Below are 12,249 nucleotides of genomic sequence, written 5' to 3'. Positions count from 1 at the left end.
TGAGCGCTGGTTGGGTTCACTCTGACGTCAGCAGCGCGTGACTCCTACCATGTATTCTAGTCCGTTGTCTGTACGAACAGTAACGCAATCCCATCATGTTAATTCATTACGGATCAAATATTTATTAGCCGCACAAAGTATTTATTCACCGGTAGCACTTCCGGCAATTCTTTGGAAAAAAAAAGAAATTATTTGCAGTTACATCCCCATCAACATACTCTGTAGGAAAGAAGTTGTTCGTGACTGCCAATATCGGTGACAATTTACGACTGCTCTTTACTTTATCTTTCAGAATGTCTTAGATGTCACTGTACTTGCTACTAACTCGCTAGCTGATTGTGTCAGCAGAGAGAGGAACTTATGAAGTTTCAGTAGCAGCTTCTGAACCAAGGTATATTTTTACGATTTCTTTACATCCGGGTATTAATACCACTTCTGCTATAGCGTGTCTTTTTTTGGCCCTTACGATAAGTTTGGCTATCTTCCTGTACTTTTTACAATACACGTACAGCCGTAGTCATGAGCTTAATTGCTTTTTTTGTTTTGTTCGAATAACCAACGAAAATATGTCACATCTTTACTGAACAGAGACGAATGTTTTTGTTGACAAATGTTTCAATTTACTGGGAATCATAGTATCATTACTGAGTTTTTCACGACATACACTACACATAGGGATTGGGCATGTATTATCACCATACCAAAAAACCCGTAAGTAAATGATTATCTCCGTATTACCTTTGAACTATTTTTTTTCTTTTTCTCGGGCTCGATGGTTTCACTACTTGGACTCAAGGACAGGCCACTCCATACGATTAATTATCCACATAGGAAAAAAAAGTTTAATAGCACTATAATAGAAATACTGGTGTAGTAATAACAATGTTCAAATTACTGCAGAGCCAGCGTTGTTTATTCAGTGATACTGAAAGTTCCAAAAAGCCATTTAAAAAGTTGCCGATTTTGAAGAAAATACCCTAAATTTAAAACAAGTATAGAAATAAATAAAATATCAAATGTCGCTTAAAATCTGTTATTACATTTAAATAAAATTGATAATGATAATTAGATGCTGTCTAAAGTAAAGTGTTTTTAAAACTTACATTTACATTAAATCCTCATCCTCACTTCCATATTCCCCCATTCTTGAAGATGACTGACTAGGTCCAGCTGCTCCATTGTCAGGAGCAGACTGTCTGGTGTAACATGACATTGCACCTATCGACGTGAATACGGAGTCAGGTAGTTCATATGAATGACTACATTTTGCTAGGCGCGTTAGCCCACTTCTTAATCTACGAATCGATTTCAGAATATCGGTATTCATCCTATTAGGCAATTTTGATTTCACAATACCCATCTGACTGAAAAGCCTCTCCATTCTTGCATTTAAATGGGGGAGATTTAACAATTTAATTACGAGACACCATAACTCTTGAAAGGGATTCATGCATATGGAATCTTTCTAAGAATCTACTTCTGCCCAAAAATCCACTGTACTGCTAGTATTGAGCCATTTTATGAAACTGATATTCCGCCACTAACTAATGATGGGTTCAGTTACGTAGAACTTAGTATGACCAAATATTTCAGCTAATTCAGTAATCGGTTCTTTAAGAGACTTGAGAACCTCGTTTACAGAGAGTATGTTTTTTCAGGATGTGAATGTTATTAGAAAGGCTATTTCTTAGCTCTTTAGTGATTTTTATTGTTAAATCCATACACCGTTTACGAAGGAGATTTTTCAATTCAGACTGAGTTTAATTTTCAAATTGATACCCATTATATGGTTTAGGATCTACACACCATCAGCATCACTTGTCAGGATATCTGCTTTCGCTGTAGGTATTATAATTCTCCTGTTACTGATTGGACAAAATTTGTCAAATCAGGAAGTAATTTTCTAGGGTCAACGTCCCAATTTCGGAAGTCTTGTTTGTCTTTTGCACTTCCTCTACTACTGGTTTCAAAAACACAAATGTAACTTATTCACAGAATTGCAATTCATGTTGTACAGCATTTCTGTTGTGTAGCAGTTTTCTTTAGATCTTACAATCTGAAAATGATGTTTCACTTCTTTCCACTGTAATAATGTTGTTGTAATAGCCGGCGCAATAGCAAGCCTTCGCGACTCATACACAACTGGAATCTTCAAGGGTTCCTCCTTTCATTTAATGTTTTACAAATGCCCCTGTGCAATGCATGGCGCTTAAAGGAATACGAAAACCAGTTGTAGGTTTCTCGAACCAAAAAGTCGATATTTCTTGGTAATGTCTCCTCTGTTGCATGAGAGATGGCTACCTGCAGTGAATACACACACAGCGTGTCATAATCATATGTTTCGGTTCAACCTCTCATTTTCACCATTGTTTCTTCGTGTGTTTACGGATGCATTTTCAACTCCGACCCCAATCATATTTTCTTGATTAAGTTTATGACACCACAACAAAACTTTTACTGAATTAATAATGACTTCACTTGCTCCAGATGCTAATTCCACCAAACCCAAGAATGTGCATACTATTTTTTGCACTGAGACGCTGAAATAGGTATACCATCGCCGAGTAATTTTGTAATGGATATGTACGTCGATTCATCTGTAAGCAAGCTGAATCCATTTTCACCAATATCTTGATGCAACCCGAAAAGTGTGGAGCTAATACGTTTACAGTTTCTCTGTAACTCTGTGTAACTGGAGTTCCCTCGTACATTTGCTATATGAAAACTGTTTTTTACATAATTCTGAAAAGTGAACATACCAAAGAAATGAACTACATTCGCAATGAGGATGCAGATTGTTGCTCCCGATAATTTGTTGGCATTTGTTTTGGTCCCACTTTTAAACGGAAGCTTCCGTTGTCGATAACTTTCGAAAGGATCCGAAAATTTGCTGTGTTTCTGTGTTTTAACATGCTTTTTAATGTCTGTTAATTTAGCATAAATTTTTTACTTATAGTAAGTACAGTAGTCTCTTGTAGTTCGACTTTTAACAGAACGTATCAACCCCTGTAAATTGAAGATAGGACTCCCAAACCTGTCTGTAATGTTGTTCGTATTTAGGAATAGGTCCCATCGCAAAACATCAGCAAAATGCACAATTTTGCTCACGGACACACTTGGAATCAAACACTGAAGTGAACGTAACTCAACACTACAAGCAAACTGTGTAATAGTACAATGAATTCTGCGAAACATATTGCGGAACTTGTTTACTTGTTTTGTTGTTTAGATTAGAACGAGGGAGTTCACAGCGCAATTGGCTCTTGCTTCATAGCTGGTGCAATACAGGAAGGAATCCTGTTCATTTATCTCCAAAACTCTTACTGATCATTGTTGATATGTACGATTAGTGCTAGCGCCGGGAATACGCTGAAATAAGGCTTACTCACCTCATACAATGAAAAACAAGTTCTTTCTTTTCCCACACGCACTAAGGAAATCACAATCACGAGAGAGATATTTGGTGTACATATTTTCTATACATGCCTCTCTACATCATTGCAAAAGTGTTATAGAAGTACCGAATACAGAATACAGATTTGGAAGATACAGTAGTGAAAAATCTTCGATTTTTCCGTAATATAACCAAGCAGACCCCAAAAATGTTGCCAATCCCAAATAATCGAAAGTCCATAATGGAAAAACATCAATATTGTCGAACTGAAATACTGTAGTGTTGTCTGACAATGTGTGGGTCTTTTGCTGTCGAACAAAAACAGCAATAAAGTTTAAAAAACTGCTACAAACTGGAACAAATAACAAAACAAGCAATAAAAATAATAAGAGAGCGACATTTTTGCTAATCTCGGAATTTTAGGGAAAATCACGTACAGCCAGCTGAACACAAAAGATGAGGTGTTACAAAGTACCCTCACTCTCACGGACGGGGCAGTGGTACAGGCGACAATAGTATTTAACTTCAGAAAAGCATTACGACAATGCTGAGTAAATGAATTAGGTTTCATTTTTACGAAAATATAACAGTAATGAGGTCGTATTAAATAACAGAAGAATAAACAAGCACCTTCTTCTCGAAGGAAATAAATTATACTTAAAAACAAAACAAATCGAGATATGTCTAAAATCGAATCCCTTAATTTCTTACAAAAATATGTAAACGTTCGCGTCACATACTTCACCTTTTGGCGGCACACCAGTGTACTGCGATACGCTAGTTGCAGGACACTGACCTATTAAGAAAAAGGTAACACTGCTTCAGCCTAGTACCAAGCCCGAAACGATAAAATGTGCGTCTTGCTCGCAGAAAGTGAGAAGTGTGCTATCCTTTCCCCAAATTTTCGTAAATCGTGTTACATTTCTCGTCTCCTCTACGTTGAAGTTTTGGAAAGTTGAAGTTGTGCGGGAGGAAGTAAATATTTTGAACATGTGGGGATGGACTATCTGAGGAGACGGGAACTGGCCACTTCCCTGATCTTAAGGAGACATAAGTTTGCGCAAGTCGCACTAGCGCGATGCATAATCTGAGCAGCTCGCTTTTTCCATGTTTCGGGTAGGCGCCTGGTTTGCTGATTTAATTCCAATTTGTATTTTATAATTTAATCTTCTGCGAGTTGCACAGATAATGATATCTCGGTGCTTAATTCTTCGTGCAGTCTTCCTTACATTGATACCTCCCAAATTCATGACTCAGTTATTATTGATCTTTGATGACTTTTTATTAACGTTTCTGGAACTTAAGAGTAAGTACATTTCTGTCACAGGTAGTTTTTACCTCAGTTTCAGAATTCTCAACTTGTTCGGCTTTCATGGCTAGGCAACGCATTAAAAAGATAATGTAATCTGGTGTACTCCCAGTTTCTGCTTTTCTGTGTCGGCATTGTCCTTTGAGTACATAGACGATAGCTTATTGATTATTTCATGTTGTAATAGCATCGAGTTTGGCGCTATACTCTAAATCATTTAGACACTTTATCATCACTTACGTATGTCAACTGAAAGGGTATTACAGAAAGAATATGTGATATAGATAGCGATTATAAACAGACATTAGTGTCTTTCATGTCGGGCATAGTGGTCTAATGGTAAAACGGGCGCCTGAGAAACGGGGAGTCGCTGGATCGAATTCCGTTCAGAGGACGCAAATTTTGAGTCTGGCTTTAACCTAATCTTAATCTCTCAATGACGTGAAGAGTCACCAGGTACAACACATGGTTTCGATTCCTTGTTAAGCTTTAGGTGCCCATTCCCCAGTTAGAAAACAGAGATAGGTTAGTTACATGCAAGTCGCGGAAGTGGCGTCCAATTGAAAGACTTGCACTCGACCATTGAGCCATACTCGATTATTACTATTGTTGTTGTTGTTGTTGTGGTCCTCAGTCCTGAGACTGGTTTGATGTAGCTCTCCATGCTACTCTATCCTGTGCAAGCTTCTTCATCTCCCAGTACCTACTGCAGCCTACATCCTTCTGAATCTGCTTAGTGTATTCATCTCTTGGTCTCCCTCTACGATTTTTACCCTCCACGCTGCCCTCCAATGCTAATTTTGTGATCCCTTGATGCCTCAGAACATGTCCTACCAACCGGTCCCTTCTTCTAGTCAAGTTGTGCCACAAACTCCTCTTCTCCCCAATTCTATTCAATACCTCCTCATTAGTTATATGATCTACCCATCTAATCTTCAGCATTCCTTTGTAGCATCACATTTGGAAAGCTTCTATTCTCTTCTTGTCCAAACTATTTATCGTCCATGTTTCACTTCCATACATGGCTACACTCCATACAAATACTTTCAGAAACGACTTCCTGACACGTAAATCTATACTCGATGTTAACAAATTTCTCTTCTTCAGAAACGCTTTCCTTGCCATTGCCCGTCTACATTTTATGTCCTCTCTACTTCGACCATCATCAGTTATTTTGCTCCCCAAATAGCAGAACTCCTTTACTACTTTAAGTGTCTCATTTCCCAATCTAATTCCCTCAGCATCACCCGACAATTCGACTACATTCAATTATCCTCGTTTTGCTTTTGTTGATGTCCATCTTATATCCTCCTTTCAAGACACTGTCCATTCCGTTCAACTGCTCTTCCAAGTCCTTTGCTGTCTCTGACAGAATTGCAATGTCATCGGCGAACCTCAAAGTTTTTCTTTCTTCTCCATGGATTTTAATACCTACTCCGAATTTTTCTTTTGTTTCCTTTACAGCTTGCTTAACATACAGATTGAATAACATCGGGGAGAGGCGACAACCCTGTCTCACTCCCTTCCCAACCACTGCTTCCCTTTCATGCCCCTCGACTCTTATAACTGCCATCTGGTTTCTGTACAAATTGTAAACAGCCTTTCGCTCCCTGAATTTTCCCCTGCCACCTTTAGAATTTGAAAGAGAGTATTCAGTCAACATTGTCAAAAGCTTTCTCTAAGTCTACAAATGCTAGAAACGTAGGTTTGCCTTTCCTTATTCTTTCTTCTAAGACAAGTCGTAAGGTCAGTATTGCCTCACGTGTTCCAACATTTCTACGGAATCCAAACTGATCTTCCTCGAGGTCGACTTCTACCAGTTTTTCCATTCGTCTGTAAAGAATTCGCGTTAGTATTTTGCAGCCGTGACTTATTAAACTGAGAGTTCGGTAATTTTCACATCTGTCAACACCTGCTTTCTTTGGGATTGGAATTATTTTGAATTTGGTTATTACTTTTAGCATTTTTCATTATCAGACGGAGCAGTAGCTCAGTCGGTCGGTCAGAGGGCCGATTGTCCTCTGCAATAAAATATGGAATCAACGACCAAATTGAACGGATGTCATGTGACGTCCGCCCAGACCAAAGAAAAGGAACAATACTCAACAAAATTAAAAAAAGTCGGTAGAACACTTGCCAGCGAAAGGCAAAGGTCCCGAATTCGAGTCTCGGTCCGGCACACAGTTTTAATCTGCCAGGAAGTTTCACAGCAACGCACAATCCGCTGCAGAGTGAAAATCTCATTCTGGAAAGGTAAAAATCTCTGGAGTGGAGTGAGACGGAAGGCCATTCGGAGTTTTTCTAAGAACACGGGATACGCACCCGTCAGACTGGTGCCAAGTTAACTGCCTTGTTGTTGACACCGTTAAGAAGTAGTGAGAGCTGCTGCCGTTGGATAATATAATTAAAATATGGAGTAAGAGAATTAAAACTGCTTTATGACCGGGGGAAGACATGGTTTGCTAAAGCGTGAGATAGGATAGATGGTGGGAGCCAGGAGCTGGTTGTTTCGGGATCCCGGGACTAAGAAGTCACAAGGACTCGTTAATTATGTTTCAGCTGTGTAGTGAAGAGAGATTTTTGCGTTTTGAAAACAGACGTGGTTGGTCGGCACTTAGAAGAACCAATGTCATTGGTGCTCAAAATCATGCACAAGTAAGAATCCTGCTTACCGCTGGGCACCCTGAGGAACTTACTTTTATTCGAGATTTTCCAAGGGATGCTTCAGTAGAGAAAGGGATTTCAGTTCTGGGCTCCGAGAGAGAGCAGTCCTTGGTGCAGGGCCCGATGCTTTGAATTTTGAGCCACTACAGCCAACACTTGGAGGCACCGGTAACGCTAAGTATGGTGAACTACAGCAGTGTTGGCACAACAGGTGATTGCATCTGTGCTAAGTTTTCAAATTGATGTTAGGGTTTTTACATTTCTGAAGAAAGTACAGTAATTAGCTATCTCGAACTCAACATTTGCTCATTTAATTATGATGTAAACATGTATTAATAGACAATAAATGTAATGACTTCATGCCCTGTGTTCTGGTGTTTAACTTGAAGTCAAATTTTAACAAATAGCTTTTTATATTGACTATTATTTCATCCAGTATTTTGAAGAAACTCTTGTGAGTTACTACACACATGTTTCATGTATGCGAGGGCCACCCCTGTTCAATAAATTAACGACCCCTGTGATTAAATTCACGTGAGTCTATGGAGGCCGACGTGATTATCAGTAAGGTCACTCGATACAGCTCTTTCTGACATCCACAGGAGGTATTTCACTGTCTCAGCAGTAACATCACACTAATACCGCCAGACTGCGCCTCTAGCCTTAATAATAGTCTCAGTTCTGCGAGGCAGACAATTGAAAAGCTGCCTCAGGTATGCTATACCATCTGAAGTCACTCACTGATGATTACTTCCCGCAGAGCTACCAAATTGCAGGGATGTTGATTGCTACGTTTCCCCACTCTTTCACAGAACCTCAGACATTTTCTGTGTGTTTAAGCTTAGGTGATTCATTGGGCTACTCGCAATGCGAAAGGGTGCCTGGTGGTTTGTCAGACAAAGAACGTATGCGTGCAGCCCTGCGAAGACGGCTGGCGTCATCTTGGAAGATGCGAGTGTCCACACCGTACTCATTACGAAGACGCAGAAGGAAACCCAACACTTTGGCACCGATATTGTTGAATACTGCTTCATGTTCACGGTAATTTGAAAGACTGCAGTACCTAAAACATTGCAGTACCATCTGAACTACACCTTCCACACTTTGCGGATAAACGTCTCATTGGACCATCGTTGTACTCGATGGCTTACATTTTTTCAAAAGAGGCAAAATCGTGACTCGTCAGAACGCAATACACAGCTCCAGCCAACTTCTGTCCAGTTTCTGTATTGTTTGATCTACTGAAGAAATGCGGATTTACTTGCCGCTGTGGAAAATGGCCTTTTGCAGCGTACCCGACTCCAAAAGTTTATTGTACGTTGTTCCCGTCGCAACGCCCACTCGGAAACTGCTTTAGTTGGTCCTACATTCACTGTCTGTAGCATTTCCTGTCGGCGTTTGGACCGTCTGTCATTGACAAACAGTGGCACTGGTCCTGCGTCCTGTCGGTTAGAATCTTCTGAGAGCCCTGTTCTCACGCTATGTTACGTGGCTGTGACTGGTGTGGAATAAGGGTGGAGCTATTGACAGAGTATGGACAGCACTAACGTTTTTAAAATTTATCAACAACAAACTGCACAGAACATTGGTCACTGCCGACCATACAAAACAGTTCTAATTACTGTACTTTCAACATTGCAGCCCAGTCTTCAATCGTGATAATCTAATATGTAAGAAACTATCAGCCTCGATTGCGGTAATGAAACCAGCCTTTACCTAGCCTATTCAGGCTGTTTTAGACGATGCCCTCTTAGACAAATTATAGATTCAGGTATATCTTCTGAAGAAGGCTCAATTATTTGGTCTGAAATATAGGTAAAAGTTGGTTTCATTACCGCAATCGAAGCTGATAGTTTCTTTATATTACTTCTAATTACAATTATCCGGAAGAGCCGTCTCTAGTTTTTTTCCTTATTCTGCTTGTTTGTAAAGAGCAATTATAAAAAAAAACTTCAAAATGTAATTTCTTTCTTAAGAAAATATTTAAAACAAAATTCAAGCCATACCAATAATGATGATAAAATTCGCAGTTTAATATCTAAAACTGAACTCTTTATGTCAGTTTTTAAATACTAGTCTCCCTTTCTGAAATTTGAATTGCGTTCGCCGTACGTAAACTAGTTGTTAATTGCTCACTTCCACACTGATTCACGAGGCACAAAGAAGCATAATAAAACCAAAGATAAAATCTTTAAGATTATGAAGAACGCCAAAATTAAAAAGTTCTAGTGAACAGACAGAAAGTTTGTTTCACGATTTGTAGAGGAATTAACGGCAACTAGTTGATACATGCTCACACAATTTACGTTTGTACATAATTATAAATAAAACATAGCTTCCCTTTGAGTCAAGTCTGTTTGTGGCCCGGCCGCAGCTCCATCACGTAACGTGTCCGTGAATATCCTACGTCCGTGTACATCAGTCCACAGAAATACAAGACAGTACGAGTTCTTACACCTGAAACAGCTCAGTATTAGAGACCAGAAGTAACAGTATCTTCCAGAAGCCAAGCAGCTCAGGAGTAATTCAACTACAGGCATTTGACACTATAGCCACGGCAAGCGGCCTTCTACCAGTTTTATTAATAAGCAATCTGACACAAGTGAGGATCAACTAGTTCCGAAAATATGGAGTGTCTGAGATAAAAGAGGCCCCGTGTTATACTGAACGTGATATTTGAAGCTATCTCAGTCTTCTTATTTCTTAATGCTCGGGTGACGCTCGAGCGTGCTCACTTGATGTCACATGATGTCGACCAGCGATTTACTGATCAAGAATATTGTTGAAACTTTTTTTGAACGTAAATCATTTAAAGTGTTAAGTGAAAGATCCACGATGAAATAGAGGCTGCTGCTCCTGCAAAAAGTGTTTGCAGAAACTGATCACTAAAGTTAAAGCAGCAGGTTCTGTCGCTAACGCCAAACATGTTGAACGTGTTGACGAGACTAGGGTAAGAAGCCCACAGAAATCAGGTAGACGTCTATCGTTTCAACAAAACATCAAGCGAATGTCCTGCCAGAACTTGTTGAAGCTGTTATATACGCGAGCATACACCGTGAGAGTGATGCAGACATTAAAACCTACGGATTACGCACGACGACAACACTACTGCGAATATAATCGCCTATGTCGCTGATGGTTGTCTGGATTACAACCTTTACTTCAACTCAAACGAAACATGGTTTCACCTTAACGGGCACCTGAACTCTCAAAACGCACGCTATTAATCGACAGACAGTCCCAGGGAACGCTTTGAGGTGCCTCTGCACGATGTGAAAGTAGGCGTTTGGTGTGCAGTTCCAGGTCAGTGGATTGTAGGCCCCATTTTCTTTAACAAAAAAAATGTTCAAATGTGTGTGAAATCTTATGGGACTTAACTGCTAAGTTCATCAGTCCCTAAGCTTACACACTACTTAACCTAAATTATCCTAAGGACAAACACACACACCCATGCCCGAGGGAGGGCTCGAACCTCCGCCGGGACCAGCTGCACACTCCATGACTGCAGCGCCCCACACCGCTCGAAAAAATGGTTCAAATGGCTCTGAGCACTATGGGACTTAACATCTATGGTCATCAGTCCCCTAGAACTTAGAACTACTTAAACCTAACTAACCTAAGGACAGCACACAACACCCAGCCATCACGAGGCAGAGAAAATCCCTGACCCCGCCGGGAATCGAACCCGGGAACCCGGGCGTGGGAAGCGAGAACGCTACCGCACGACCACGAGATGCGGGCACACCGCTCGGCTAAGCCCGCGCTTTCTTTAACTCAGTGAACTCTCTAGTGTGTGTAACGTAACTGTTGCAACCATTCATAGCGCAGCTAACGGAGGACGAACGAGAGTATTTCCAGCATATTTCACAGTTTTTGATATCATACCCCACTAAAACTTTCGGAGAAGAATGTACAATTCCCGCAGGTTTATGACCTCCAAGATCACCTTATCTGTCTACCTGCGACTTTCATTTTTGGGTTAATTTAAGCGGTAAAGTCTACAGTAATAGCCTGCAACTGAAAAGTTGTAAACAAACATTCGCTACGCGATTGCGGAATACACACCAAATGATATTCGAAAAGTTTCCAGAAACTTGTTGAGACTTGATGAGTTGTGGAAGTTTGTTGTGAACATTTTCCGCACCTCTTCTGAACTATGGGCCAACGGCCTCTCCGCTGTGGTAATACCGGTTTCCGTCAGATCACCGAAGTTAAGCGCTGTCGGGCTGGGCTAGCACTTGGATGGGTGACCATCCGGTCTGCCGAGCGCTGTTGGCAAGGGGGGTGCACTCAGCTCTTGTGAGGCAAACTGAGGAGTTACTTGACTGAGAAGTAGCGACCCCGGTCACGGAAACTGACATACGGCCGGGAGAGCGGTGTGCTGACCACATGCCCCTCCATATCCGCATCCAGTGATGATGCCTCTGAACTGAGGATGACACGGCGGCCAGTCAGTACCTTTGGGCCTTCGTGGCCTGTTGGGGTGGAGAGTTGTGAACTGTTGGCTTATTGAGTGTTCAGTACTTTGTTTTTCATAATAATAATAATAATAATAATTTACTACTCTTTCTATATGTTGTTTATAAGAAATGGGTCTATTTTGGCCATCCTATAGTAGCAACCCACACTTCATAATTTCCTTTTACAAAAATATACTTAAACTGCCACCGTATAGTCTACAAGCAAAAGTCTGAACAATCAACAGAAGCCAAGCCTTAGTTACAATGTTCACCTGCACGATATCGACGCAATGTAGAATGATGTTACAACAAAATGATGACAAAATAATATTATCGAACGACAGTACCTGCTGCAAGACTTCCCAGTGGCACAATGGCTGCTTTTACACTTGACATATCTAGCCTCTTGAGAGACGTTTAAG

General features: G+C 40.5%; 1 pseudogene; it reads left to right on the top strand.

Annotated features, from left to right (window-relative positions):
- The first annotated feature begins 11,527 nt into the window (after positions 1-11,527).
- LOC126264042 (5S ribosomal RNA) lies at positions 11,528-11,645 on the top strand (annotated as a pseudogene).
- The last annotated feature ends 604 nt before the right edge of the window (positions 11,646-12,249 follow it).

The sequence above is a fragment of the Schistocerca nitens genome, chromosome 6, assembly GCF_023898315.1.
Source record: "Schistocerca nitens isolate TAMUIC-IGC-003100 chromosome 6, iqSchNite1.1, whole genome shotgun sequence".
In the NCBI taxonomy this organism is placed as follows: Eukaryota; Metazoa; Arthropoda; class Insecta; order Orthoptera; family Acrididae; genus Schistocerca; species Schistocerca nitens.
The sequence above is the reverse complement of the archived record's forward strand: the minus strand, read 5'-3'. Positions and strand labels throughout refer to the sequence as shown.